Here is a 14554-nt window from a genome sequence, read left to right as displayed (position 1 = left end):
ATAGTAAAGTGCTAAATTCATTAACTTGAGATGTCTGTTTTTTCTTTAATTAACGGTAATCTTTTGATGTTCTGACTACCTGTTTTTTTGGTGCAAAAATTCCTATATATTCTGGCTCCTCCCTTACCTCTTTGGAACAGTCCCCAGAGGTATCAGAGAGGCTGAGAATAAAACATATTCTCAACTTTTAGGTTGTGCAATTTTTTTTCAGCTGACAGAGTAGAGCAAAGCCTTTCCTAACTTTGAACTCTAATGTAGTTTCTTATTTGGGATTTTATTTCAGGCAATGATGCCACAGAGTTGGCAGTACAGCCTGGTGGGTGGGAGCATAGCTTTTGTTGTCAGTTGGGTTTGGGTTTGACATATATATATTTTTAAATAAATTTATTTATTTAATTGTTTGGTTGCGTTGGGTCATTGTTGCTGCATACGGGATTTTCTCTGGTTGCAGCGAGTGGGGGTGGGGGGCTACTCTTCGTTGCAGTGTACGGGCTTCTCATTGTGGTGGCTTCTCTTGTTGTGGAGCACAGGCTCTAGGGCGTGGGCTCCAGTAGTTGTGCACGGGCTTAGTTGCTCTGCGGCATGTGGGATCTTCCTGGACCAGGGATCCAACCCATGTCCCCTGCATTGGCAGGTGGATTCTTAACCACTGCACCACCAGGGAAGCCCCTGGGTTTGATTTTTTAAAAACTTTTAGTGCATCTTATCCTGGGCTGCAGTTTCTTCATCTGTAAAATGGTGATAATAACAGTATCTACTTATTAGAGCTGTGAAGATTCAATTAGATGAGTTGTATAAATATTAGCTATTAGTTAATCAAGAAATTTCCCACTGCTTGTCATGAGCAGTTCTAGGTGCTGGGGGTAAAGTGATGAACCAAACAAAGATCTTTATCTTCAAGTAGCTTTTACTTCAGAATGGAATAAAAAGACAACAAACACGAAAAACAGGTAAATAATTGCACAGAGTACTGTGGAAAAAACGGTACAACAAATGCAAGGATAGATTTCATTTGACTGGTTCTCGCAGCCATTTTCCAGAAAAGTCAAAGGTATAATGTTAAAACGTAACTCTGATGAGGTGAATCTGTTAGGGCCTGAGGTTAATTCAGTCCTGGTGTGTAGAATTCTTCTACAGGCTATTGAGTGTGGGTTACAAGTTTGTTTTTTGCTTGTTTGAAAACTCACTTCTTCCAGCTGTGCTTTGGTGCAAGCAGTCTGAAATTGTATTGAGTAGAACCTTGAGCACACTATACTTAACTTGCATTACATTAAATTAGTTTTATCCTCAGCACAATTACAGGTGAAAGACACTACTATTGTTCTAGCGTTGTCTTGCCCAGGGCTCTAGAGCTAGGAAAAGATGCCTCCCAAAAATCTGTGGGACCACCTTTGGTTTTCTTCTTCGCCCATTACCCACCCGTTTCTCTCCTTCGCCAGCTGCGCTTCCCAGCCAGCCCCTCGCTCGCCCCGGGCGCTCGGCTGATCAGCAACCCCGCTCACCCCGGGGGCGTGGTAATCGGCCCAGACCGCGCCCCCTCCCCCGCGACGGCCCGCCCTCTTTTCCCCTGACCGCCGGCTGAGAGGCCGAGCGTGCGCGCGCGCCCCCGCTCGCGGCCCGGCTCTGTCTCGGGAGCGTGCTCTGTGTGGCCGCCGCCGCCATGTTGTTGTGGTTGTGAGAAGGCGGCGGCAGCGGCGGTGGCAGAGGAGCAGCCGGTCGAGACGCTCTAGCGGCCCAGGCCCTGCCCCCCGCCGGCCCTGGCTGGGAGCCTTGTGGGGTGGCGGAGGAGGCCGTGCCGTGACGGGCCTCGCCATGTCCTGCCGCCCGGTAAGGAAGGCCCCCCTCCCGCCCCGTCTTCTCCGGGGGTGAGGAGGAGCTGGAGGAGGGGCGGGCCTCGGCCCGGGTGCGGCGGCTGTCACCCTCTGAGGAGGCGGCGGCGGCCCGCGGGGGGCTGGGGACGGCGTGCGTGGCCCGGGGAGGGTGGCCCGGGCGGCGGCCGCGGCCGCCAGAGGGAGGCGCGGGGAGCGGGAGCTCAGCGGCCCGGCGCGGCCCGGACCCTCGGCGCGGAGGAGGCGGGGTCCAACCCGGGCTGCCTTCCTGAACTTGGTGGGGAAGGGCCCACGGAGCTAGGGGTGTGAGGCGCTACATCGCAGCGTCCGGGGAAATGTCTGCGGACCCCCGGGAGGTGAGTGTGCGCCCCTCGCCCCGACCGGGTCTGTGGGAGTCCTTCATGGCGAGAGAGCGGAGCGGGCCCGGGACTTGTGGGAAGGAGGAGTGGCCGCCTTACTGTGCAGCAGGGCATCACCCTGACCTGGTAGTGCTTGGGTGGGAAGGATGGTTCGGAGGCGGTTGAGAGAGCTCAGCAACACTGGTCAAACAGCTCCACGAAAGATTGCAGAGTAATTTCTCAGATGAAAATCGTGCCACTAAATGTATTGACTCCTGCTGCTTAGGACCCCTAAGATAATATTGTTGGTTGTACTTTGGGCTGGAAAACTTCCTTCAAAATAGTGGGGTAAATTTTATGGCCGTTTTAATAAACTCATCGGGGGTCTGATAGTCTCACCTGTGAGTTTTGCAATTAGCTATTGTTGGGTAATGATGGTCAGGTGTCGTCTCCAGACTGAGGCCTAAATTCTTAACCGTTTTACTATCTTGACATACACTTTGTTATCTGACAGTATTTTTTCACAATGAGGGAAAAAAAGTTGGCATGCCCTTCCAGTTGAGCTTCACCCTCGTTTCTCATAATGTCGACAACAGTGCCATCGAGGCCTGGGTTGAATTAGGTGAGATGATTTTTTTTTTAATGTAAAGTAGTCGTGACTTGTACATGAAGAGGTGTTGGGGACCTTCCCCTTTCAGATCCAAGGCTGTTTCAGTAGGGCAAGAGACAAGACGCGTGTTGCTTTTTGCTCAGAGACCAACTAAGGTAAGGTGTGTTGGTGGCAAGCAGAAAGTCTTCTTTTCCAAGGCCTGTGACTTGGGTGGGTAGAAGAGCTTAGAGAATGACACTGTTTTGAGTAAACCCAGTACAGTATGTGTCATTTAACTAAGTTTGGAGAGTTCTAGAATTTTAGATTTGCTCCCTATAAAGGCTTCTTTCAGCTCTAATTACTTTCCTCATTTTCAGGTGGCCCTGAGCTGTTCAAGTGACCAGCACACTGGTGCAGCCCCACTTGTAGTTAGTTAATGGCAAGCCATAGGAGAACCGAGGTTTTCCCTGCTTGTAGGCCAAGTTTTTTTAGTTCAGTCCTTACCTAATTAAATACCAGTTGTCGGAAATAATATGGATTGCCTGAAATGCTGATTCCTGGGCCTCACGCAGGACCTGGTGAATTAAAATCTCTGAGGATGGGGCCTAGGAATCCATCCTTACAAAACTCCCTGAATGATTCTGGTCAGCCAGGTTTGTGAACTTGTGCTTTAGATCACTTTTGGTATTCCAAAAGATTTCCACTAATTACGACTCCTGAGAGTGTTTTTAATTGTTTATACAATTTCAGAGGTATGGAGGAGGGGGAAGCCTGAGAGACAAAACTGAAAATTGAGCATCTCTTAAAATATAATGGATTTATGTAGGGGAAACAGATTTGTTGCCAAAAATTATTTGTGCAGGTTCTGAGGAACACACTTGATAAAATTAGAGGCTGCTTGACTGGAGGTATATCCAGAGATACAATGAGGAATCCAGAGGAAAGAAGCAGAGAGGAAGAGGCAGTAAGCCTGCTTCTGGCCCACAAAGAGCTCCACTGAAGGTGCTTCCCAGCATCATGATTGCTCCTACACCATCTGATTCAGTTTCTAGTAAAGTGTGGGTAGGGCAGGTGAATTAGCAGTCATTTGAGACAAGGGTTGTGAACCAGGCAGGTTTACTATGGACTGTGAAGAGTTGTTGAAATATGCCTGAGGCCCTGAGGACTGGTAAAGTCAGTTTTAAAATCTGTTGCAGTTTTGGTTAACACCTTCTGTGGTAAAGTGGAGTGCTGAGTTACCAAAGGAAGTAGTTATATTGCAGAAGGGGTGTGGTGAGGTTTGTTATAAGTTTGGAAGAGTTGGAAGAAAATGTTACAGTTGTATAGAGCAGTGAAGGAGTTTGCTAAATATCCTGTTAAATCATAGTGTAGTATTGTTAGAGAAGTACACCTAGTTGTCCACTACAAGAGCCAGAGGCCATGTTTGTTTTGTTCTTTGGTGTCTCCAGTAGCTAGCATAGTTCCCAGCATATACTGTGCTCTCAGATATTTGTTGAGTAAATGAATAGTATTGAGATGGGAAAAAGAACAGTTTTGGTGGTTGATAACAATGTTTGTTATTAAAAGTTACTTGATCATTTGCATTGGATTAAAGAGTGAGTTTTTTAGTCCTTGTGGTTTGGAACTTTGAGATCCCATCAAGAGATTCTGTTTTCTAAAGACTGCTATTGCACACTAACCTGTTCTCTAGTTTTTGGGTCTTAAATGTGCCTTAATATTTTTTTTGTGTGTGTATGTGTTTCTTCATTTTTTTAGGTATTGGTGTTTTTAAGCACATTTTGTTAGATACAGAGGTATTTAGAATAATGGGAAGCTGTAGATTGGCAGAGATTGTGTCATTAATTTGACTCTGTGACTGCTGTTAGGAATGTCACTTCTCTGGACCTCAGTTTTCTTATCAATCTATGATTAAAGGCCTGTACTTGTTGACCTCAAGTAGTTTCTCCAGCCTGAATTTGGAAATCTTTAATAATTTGTAATTGTTACTTAGTATTAATCTCATATAGGTAGATGAACCTTTTAATTAAAAACTGAAAAAAGAACATTCTGTTTTGAATTCTGCTTTTGACTTATGGATTTTAGACATTGTCCAAAAGAGCTCTGGAAATTGAGCTCATGTTGCAAGTATTATGCAGAAACAACATGCTTATGCTGTTGTAATTAACTTAGTGTTGAAATCAAAATGGATTTCACATAGGGAACTTCAAAATTTAGTGTGAAGCCACAAGATTAAGAATGGTTCGGGGGAAGTTTGTGTAATTTATGTGGTCAGCTGTTTCTTACAGACCACCCAATTTTGTAATTTTCTGTGGTGAATTTATATGTAATTTTATAATCAGTGAAACTTAAGACAAAGCATGAGATTAAATACATATCCAATTGAATTAGGATTCCCAATAATTTTAGAGGCTAGAAAATTGTTAATATTCATTGTTATTTTTAATTTTAATTTCATGCTTGTATCTTCACTTTTGCGCCTAGAACCTTAACATACCTTTTGAATTCACATTTGTATCAGATGTTCAAAGTGAAAACTATTGTAGCATGGCATTGGATGACCAGTGAGTCCTGGGTTCAAGCCTGGGTTGTGCTTCTCATTAGCTGTATTGTTTCTGGCAAACCACATAACCCTTCTGAGCTTCAGTTCCTTCATTAGTAAAAGGAAGAAGAGCAAATTCTCTGTTTATATCAACCTGTCAGTGAGGATCAAATGGAGTGGTGTATATGAAAAGCAACCTAAAAATGTAAGGGGATGATAATGGAGTCATATTGTATTACAATCCTATTTTCCTGGAAGAGTTGGCTTGTGGAGCAGTGGTAAAATCTGGTATCTGCTGTCAAGTGCAGAATTTACTAATATCTCTGGTAAAGCAACAACAAAATGTCTGTACTGTGCCTGGAGAAACCTTTTAGCAAGCACTTGTACCAGTCTGCCAATAGAAATGGTCAGTGTTTCAAGAAACTTCAGAGGGATCTGGGAGTCTTACATTTGTGCCCAGGTTTGCACTTGGAGTAGACTTGCTAGATTTCACACATTTTGTTATGTTAGAACGGTGGTAGAAAGTGGAAGGGTCAAGGAGTTTTGTACATTCTGTGTAAAGTTTTAGGGCTCTGTTTTCTAAATGGCAGGTGGCAACGTCATAGGGTAGTGAAATCAACGTGGTGATTTCTAAAAACTAGAAAATATCAGCACATCAAAAATGGTAAAAATAATTATTGATTTGGGAAACTTTTGTTGTTTTATACATTTATGTATGTGTATTGAGTTGCAACATAAAATGTATTTTTTCTTTTCTTTTTTTTTTGTTTTTCTGCACCGCATGTCTTGCGGGATTTTGCTTCCCCGACCAGGGATCAAACCTGTGCTCCCTGCAGTGGAAGCATGGAGCCCTAACCACTGTACTGCCAGGGAATTCCCTTGTTTGGACTTTTAAAATACATGTGCTATTGTTTCCTTAGGCTGAATTCCTAAAAGTGGGCTTACCTGGCAAAGGGTTTTTTTTTAAATTTATTTTTGGCTGCGTTGGGTCTTCGTTGCTGCACCCAGGCTTCCTCTAGTTGTGGCGAGCGGGAGCTACTCTTCATTGCGGTGCGCGGGCTTCTCACTGCAGTGGCTTTTCTTGTTGTGGAGCACAGGCTCTAGGCGCACGGGCTTCAGTAGTTGTGACACACGGGCTCAGTAGTTGTGGCCTGCAGGCTCTAGAGCGCAGGCTCAGTAGTTGTGGCGCACGGGCTTAGTAGCTCTGCGGCATGTGGGATCTTCCCGGACCAGGACTTGAACCCGTGTCTCCTGCATTGACAGGCAGATTCTTAACCACTGAGCCACCAGGGAAGCCCCAGGTTTTGTTTTTTAAATTTGAATATACTCAGGGCACCCTCTAGATAGGATGCTATTTTAAAGTCTCAGCAAGAGAATATCAGTGTCCAATTCCATGTATTCTTTTTTTTTTAATTGGGGTAAAATTGCTTTACAATATTGTGTTAGTTTCTGCTGTACAATGAAGTGAATCAGCTATATGTATGCATATATCCCCTTCCTCTTGGACCTCCCTTCCACCCACCCATCCCACCCATTTAGGTTGACACAGAGCACCGAGCTGAGCTCCCTGTGCAATTCCATATATTCTTGCTAGTGATTTACTACCTTTTAGCTTGTTGGTGGGAGTTTAAAATAGTTTGGGAATAGTTTTCCTTTGTTCTTTTTTCAGCATCAGATCTTAGCCTCTACAGCTTAACTGTGGAAGGGGCAGGTAAAAATGAAAGTGCAGTGATAGGGACTACTTTAGACCAATGGTCTGTAAACTTTTTGATTGCTCATCCCAACAGTAAAAAAAAATTTGAGTATTAATGTTCAATCCTTAAGTATTTAATTTACAAATAATATGTATAGTAACTGGTTATTGTGTACCTTATAAAATATAAACAAAAAAATTAACAAGGATGAGAACTAAAAATAAAGTTCAAATATCTTTCTTGTTTACCCCAGTGGAGCATCTTGGGTACTCCTTGAAGTGTACTATACTCTACTTTGGACGTAACTGCTTTCGACGCTTAAGATTTAACGTTGGGCTTTTATGGTTGACTGTTTTTGGGCCTTTCCACTAATTGTGCAGATGGTCCAGCCTAGTTGGATTATGATAGTCTTTAAAGTGTCCCATGCTGTTAAGAGTCACATCCTCAATAAGTGCAAACATAAACCTTGCTCATAAAGCATCAGTTTGATACCTTTTGTCATTGTTGACGTGGCTGAATTGAAAAGGGCAAATCATAGGATAGGAAACAGTCTAAATAATTAGTCTACTTCTTTTAGATATGAAGAACTGATATTGTGTAGAGTATATTTTTAAAAGTCTATGCTTTATGGAAAGCAGTTTGGTTATAACATTTTTGTTTTCTAAGAGCTTAGGTCTGGGCTTCCCTGGTGGCGCAGTGGTTGATAGTCTACCTGCCGATGCAGGGGACATGGGTTCGTGCCCCGGTCCGGGAAGATCCCACATGCCGCGGAGCGGCTAGGTCCGTAAGCCATGGCCGCTGATCCTGCGCGTCTGTTGCCTGTGCTCCGCAACGGGAGAGGCCCGCGTACCGCAAAAAAAAAAAAAAAAAAGTCTTGGAGACTGAAAAAATTGCTCAGTACTTGCTTTCCTTTGCTTGCAAAATACCACAATTAACCTTTCACTCTAACTCCATTTGGAAGAGCCTGAGTCAGTAACTTTTAAAAAATGCTTTCTTGGGTTGAAACTTTCCCTGATGAATCTTAGATTAAAAGGTAACTTTTTTCCTTAAGTTTGAATAAGTTACTTTTGATTTGCCCCTTTCCTCCCCGCTGTAAGTTATGAAATCAGAAAATGGTGTTTTTTGCACTACAAAAATGAGTCTCCCTCTCACTTCCCATCATGGGGAATTTAATTTCAGTTATTTTATATGGGTCGATATCAGAGAAAGATAATATTGAAATCTTAGATATTGTGAAAAGAGCAACCTTAGCGATTATTTTTTGCTAGTTAAAAGAAATTTTTTTTGCCAGTTAAAAGATAATTTATACTGAAGGGGATTGCTATATACAGTATTTTGGGAAAAGGGCCAGGTATCCCTTTTTACCTTAGGTAGCATGATTTATAAGGTGCTGTCACATACATCTTCTTAGATCCTCATAAGGATTTGAAAGCATCATTTAATCAGGGATGTTGTGACTCCTTTGAGGCCACATGCCTAGTGTTTGACATCATATTTAAAGAGGTAGACTGTAATCCCTGCAGAAGTAGGTACTGATGGCTATTCTCCTTCACTCCTCAGCACTTTATATACTGCCTGGTACAAAGTAAGCTATCAATATTTATGGACTAACTGTTTGAACTCGAACATATATATTTACATGTGTAAATAAGTTATAGCATTGTAAAACCAATACATCATTTTCTGTAGTTAGATTTTTCGTTCATCTGATGTGCACAGAAAATGTTTTTGTGGGAGAGGTCATTAACTTTACATCAGCCTTTCAGATATCCTCTTACTTTCTCTTAAGGATAGATTCATGGTGACAAAAAATTTAGTCTAGATGTAATTCTTTTCACTGTGTGTGTCCCTCCTACTGGCAAGACTGTGTGTGTGTGTGTATATGTATGTGTATATTTATTTATATAGTAGCTTCCTATTTAAAAAGGAAACATACTCATTAGTTAGTCGTTGGGTGTATAGTGGTTCTTGAAACATGGACTTCATGGTTTGCCATAGGGTGAATGAAAAGGAGCAAGTATGATTTCTCTCACTTGTCTTACTCTCTCCAGTTGCCTGTACACGTGGTTTTGGTTTACTCTGAACACACTGAAAAAAAAGTTAGTCTTCTGAAGAAGCTAGTATTTTATTCCCCTTTGGTCTGCTGAACTTAAAATCATGTTTGGTAAGTGAGCTAATATACTTTTATATATAAAAGAGACCCTGTAAAGACAAGAATGGAAATATTAATAGTGATTAATTTCTGCCTGGGATAGTGACCATTTTCTGCTTCATATTCTTCTGTAGTTTCCCAATTTTCTGTAATGAACATGTATTACTCTTATAATTAGGAAAAAGCTGCTATTTTAAAGTACATTTTAATATCCTTAGTTTTCTTTTTTTTTTTTTTTTTTTGGCTGTGTTGGGTGTTCGTTGCTGCGCGCAGGCTTTCTCTAGTTGCGGCGAGAGGGGGCTACTGTTCATTGCAGTGCGTGGGCTTCTCATTGCGCTGGCTTCTCTTGTTGCGGAGCATGGTCTGTAGAGTGCACGGGCTTCAGTAGTTGTGGCTTGTGGGCTCTAGAGCTCAGGCTCAGTAGTTGTGGTACACAGGCATAGTTGCTCTGTGGCATGTGGGATCTTCCCAGACCAGGGATCAAACCCCTGTCCCCTGCATTGACAGGTGGATTCTTAACCACTGCACTACCAGGGAAGTCCCTGTCCTTAGTTTTCATTGGCTGGCTTATGAAGGTTTAAGTCATAGTCACCATTGAGGAAGTGGGTTGTGGTCTTCCCTGGTGGTCCAGGGGTTAAGATTCCGCACTTCCACTGCAGGGGGTGCGGGTTCACTCCCTGGTTGGGGAAGTTCTGCATGCTGTGGGGTGTGGCCAAAAAAAAAAAAAAAAAAATAGAGGAAGGAAGTGGTTCCTTAACTGACTCCAGTTCCTAAGCAGAGTGGCAGCTGTAGGAAGTGGTATGGGAAAATGGGGCAGGCAAGCTGATTTGAACTTTCTTATTGTAATTTCCACTATGACTGAGACAGTCTGGGCTTTGGTCACAGTTAAACACAAGACCTCCATCTAATTTTTCTTTTCCTAATGAGCTGTTTGAGAATTATGAAACCTTAAAAAGAAAAATCAGATTCTATGTACTGTAAACACAGGACTTGGCCTGAATTCCCAGTTTGCTTGCTGATATGCCATGTGGACTTGCCATGCGGAGCAAGAACTGTAGCTGTGTGTGTGTGTGTGTGTGTGTGTGTGTGTGTGTGTGTGTGTGTGTGTGTTTAAAAATATCAAGTAGATGGAGAACAGTATGGAGGTTCCTTAAAAAACTAAAAATAGAAGTACCATACAACCCAGCAATCCTACTACTGGGCATATACCCTGAGAAAACCATAATTCAAAAACAGTCATGCACCACAATGTTCATTGCAGCTCTACTTACAATACCCAGGACATGGAAGCAACCTAAATGTCCAACGATAGATGAATGGGTAAAGAAGATGTGGCACATATATACAATGGAATATTACTCAGCCATAAAAAGAAATGAAATTGAGTTATTTGTAGTGAGGTGGGTGGACCTAGAGTCTGTCATACAGAGTGAAGTAAGTCAGAAAGAGAAAAACAAATACTACATGCTAACACGTATATATGGAATCTAAAAAAAAAAAGGTGATGAAGAACCTAGGGGCAGGAGAGGAGTAAAGACGCAGATGTAGTGAATGGACTTGAGGACACGGGGAGGGGGGAGGGTAAGCTGGGACGAAGTGAGAGAGTGGCATGGACTTATATATACTACCAAATGTAAAATAGATAGCCAGTGGGCAGCAGCCGCATAGCACAGGGAGATCAGCTCGGTGCTTTGTGACCACCTAGAGGGTGGGATAGGGAGGGTGGGAGGGAGGGTAACGCAAGAGGGAAGAGATAGGGGGATATATGTGTATGTATAGCTGATTCACTTTGTTATAAAGCAGAAACTAACCATTGTAAAGCAATTATACTCCAACAAAGATGTTAAAAAATATCAAGTGGGACTATAGCAACTCAGATGTGATACTGATTTTGTACATGTAATTCGAACTGGAATATACTTAGATAAATGACTTATTTTGGCAGTAGAGTCTCATTGGGGTTTTGGTGTTAATGTACAGCTGGGAGTTGAGCCACTGTAAGTTTATTTACTCATTTATCTGTTGATATTTTAGGAACGTCTATGTAATACATCCTTTAGAGTTTAAGTGATAGAGTTTAGGTAGAGCCTGGGCTTTTGCTGTTTATTGCATGTTACAGTGACTTAAATGCTGTGTAAATATTCAGAATGTTAGATTTCTGGGGTAGAACTTTTTTTAACTATCTGCCCTTACTTCATTATTTTATTTTAGTTTTTTTTTTTGTTTGTTTTTTACGGTACGCGGGCCTCTCCCTGTTGTGGCCTCTCCCGTTGCGGAGCACAGGCTCTGGACGTGCAGGTTCAGCGGCCATGGCTCACGGGCCCAGCCGCTCCGCGGCACGTGGGATCTTCCCGGACCAGGGCACGAACCCGTGTCCCCTGCACCGGCAGGCGGACTCTCAACCACTGCGCCACCAGGGAAGCCCTACTTTATTATTTTAAAGAATAAGATTAAAGTTGAAGAGCAATCAAGGTAATAAAGGTAGGTGCTAATATAAATTTATAGAGATTTTTAGTTAAAAATATTATAATAAAGATATATAGGCTTGTCAAAAAAAAATACCCTGTAGAAGTCGATAAAGGCCATGTTCCTCTGTTTCAAAATTCCACAATCTTGGCTTTCTTTTTTTTAAAAGTAAAATTTAAATATTTCAAAATTTAGAAAAATATGGAGAATAATTTAATAATCACCATGTACCTAATTTAAAAGATGTTGATTTAGATTTAATAGATGTTGACATCTTGCAAGATTTGCCTGAAAGGTGTATTTATATTTGTTTTTAAAAATCAAAATATATAGTTTGGAGTCCCTTTTGCATTCATCTTAGATCCTGTTTCCATTATCCAGAGGTGGTTTTACTCTCTTAGCCCATGCTCTTTCATTCTTCCAACAAATGTCTCTGTGTATTTAACATGTAGTATTATGGTGTTTCAAATGTGTGTGGTACCTTAGTGTATATATTCTGTTTGAAAAGCTTGAAATTTATCTGTGTTGATACATGTATATTTACTTCACTTAAAAGCTATTAGCTTAATAGCTATTCAGTTGTATGAATAGAATGCAATTTTAGTCCCCTATTAATAGTTGTTTTCAGTTAATATATAGATCTTAAAATTTCCCTTTAATAGGATCAAACTGTACGTGCTTATCTACAATTTGTTTTTTTTCTCAGTAATGTACTACAGACATCTTACTGTATCACAAAATATAGATTTACCTCATTTTTAAGGACTGTAGTGTTTTAAAACTTTTTATAGGCATGCTACAATTATTTATCCAGTCCTTTACTGATGGACATCTAGGGATTTTTTTCCCTTATTACAAAAAGTGCTGTCTCTCATGGATATTCTAGCACTTTATACTTTTGAACAACGGTAGGATAATTTCCACAGAAATAATTCTGCAGAGTAAATTTTGGGGGAATAGAATTGCATGCAATAAATATTGATGCTTTTATATTAAATCTAAACGCATACGTGTATTTGTAACTTTCTTATTCCTGGTCTGTTCACTTAGGTCTGTTCAAAATGGGTGCTATGTAAGAGGCGCTGAGATGGATAGCTTTGTAATATAAAGCAGCTAACATGTTAAAATTGCATAGTAGAAACTAGGAGGAGTCCCAGCTTTATATAGGTGAGGCACATAGAGCTGTGTTCGGGGAATAGTTTTAGTTTTGCTAGCACAGAATAGAGGATTCAAAAATAAGTTTGTAAAGTGCTATAAATTAATCAAATCCTTAAATTATTTGAAATTTCTTTCTTTTTTTTTTTTTTTTTTTTCGGTACGCGGGCCTCTCACTGCTGTGGCCTGTCCCGTAGTGGAGCACAGGCTCCAGACGTGCAGGCCCAGCGGCCATGGCTCACAGGCCCAGCTGCTCCGCGGCACATGGGATCCTCCCGGACCGGGGCACGAACCCGCGTACCCTGCACTGGCAGGCGGACTCCCAACCACTGTGCCACCAGGGAAGCCCCTTGAAATTTCTTTTACTTGCTGTACTGAGCCCTTTTAGGCTGAGATCAAAGGCAGTTTTGGTGAAGATGTGTTTGGTGGTAGTTTGCATGATCGGGAGCAGGCAAAGATTAGAAAGCAGTGAAGAATCTGTACTGTACTCAGAATTAGGTAATAAGGACCTGAATTAAGGTGGTGGCAAGGTGGTAATTTAGATAGCTAGATTAAAGTAGAGGGTTGTTGGTTGATACCCTAAAGGAGATACACAAATTTGAATGGGAGGTTAGTGGCAAGGATTCAGAGTTGGTGGGTTTTGGGTCTCAGAGAATAGTGATAGTATAGAAATATGGAATTGGGAGGGGGAGCTGGTTTTGGAAAAGGACTAAAATGAAACCCTTCACACGTTTAACATTGAGGCCAGGGTATAGTAGTAAAAATGTCCTGCAGGAGCTTGGAGATAGAGAACTTGAGGCAGGAAGAAAGGTAGGCCTTATCTGGATGAGATCTTGAACCTAGAAGAGCCAGAGATTGAGGCTCACATTTAGGGGAGTGGGAGAAGATTGAATTTTAAGAAAACCTGTTAAAATTAGGTTAATGAGGCATAGTGGAGGCCAAGGAGATTTCCAAACGAGTGATAATTAAATTTGAGTGAAATGGGAAACAATGGGATTTGGTGATCCATACTAGTCATCCATCATTTTCTTAGGTTAATTTTAGCATAATAAGGGGTGAGGAGTGGGAGATGAGACAGCATGTATGGAACCTGTGTTGTTCAATAGAACTTTCTCTGATTCCTTCTGACATTCGATAACTGCTGTTCAGTGCATATTGAGCACTTGAAATTTGGCTAGTTTGACCAAGGAACTGTTGGGTTGGCCAAAAAGCCTTTGGTTTTTAAGTAAAAATAAAAGACATTTTTCATTTTCACTGAGAACTTTATTGAAGAACATATTCACCCTTTTGGTCCACTACCTTCTGCCATTTTTCAGACAACTTCATAATTCCATCTTCCCAAAAGTTTTAATCTTTTTGAGCAAAGAACTGTTCCAGGTGCCTTTTACAGTCTTCTAGGGAATTGAAATTTTTTCCATTAAGAGAATTTTATAAAGACAGAAATAAATGGAAATCCAAACGTGCAATGTCTGGTGAATACAGCGGATGAATTAGAATTTCCCAGCCAAGCTGTAACAGTTTTTGCCTGGTCACCGAAGAAACATGCAGTCTTGCGTTATCCTGATGGAAGATTGTGCGTTTTCTTTTGACTAATTCTGGACGCTTTTCGTCAAGTGCTCTTTCAGCTGGTCTAATTGGGAGCAGTACTTGTTGGAATTAATCGTTTGGTTTTCCAGAGGAGCTCGTAATAGAGGACTCCCTTCCAGTCCCACCATATACACAACATCAACTTCTTTGGATGAAGACCGGCCTTTGGTGTGGTTGGTGGTGGTTCATTTCACTTGCCCATGAT

General features: G+C 41.7%; 1 protein-coding gene across 13 annotated transcripts in view; it reads left to right on the top strand.

Moving 5' to 3' along the window:
- Nucleotides 1-1606: 1606 nt before the first annotated feature.
- MTMR3 (myotubularin related protein 3) overlaps nucleotides 1607-14554 on the top strand; it is a 176370-nt gene continuing 163422 nt past the window's right edge. For 5 of the 13 annotated variants that reach the window (XR_007471607.1, XM_033412763.2, XM_033412761.2 and 2 more), the window contains exon 1: nucleotides 1609-1827. The gene's annotated coding sequence lies outside the window, so the exon portion shown is untranslated. Of the gene's footprint in view, nucleotides 1828-1886; nucleotides 2186-14554 lie in introns of those variants that run through there. The other 8 variants (XR_007471608.1, XM_033412766.2, XM_033412764.2 and 5 more) reach the window with 4 other exon arrangements.

Source organism: Orcinus orca, chromosome 15 (assembly GCF_937001465.1).
Source record: "Orcinus orca chromosome 15, mOrcOrc1.1, whole genome shotgun sequence".
Taxonomy (NCBI): Eukaryota; Metazoa; Chordata; class Mammalia; order Artiodactyla; family Delphinidae; genus Orcinus; species Orcinus orca.
Note: the sequence above shows the minus strand (reverse complement) of the source record. Positions and strands in the feature narration are given on the sequence as shown.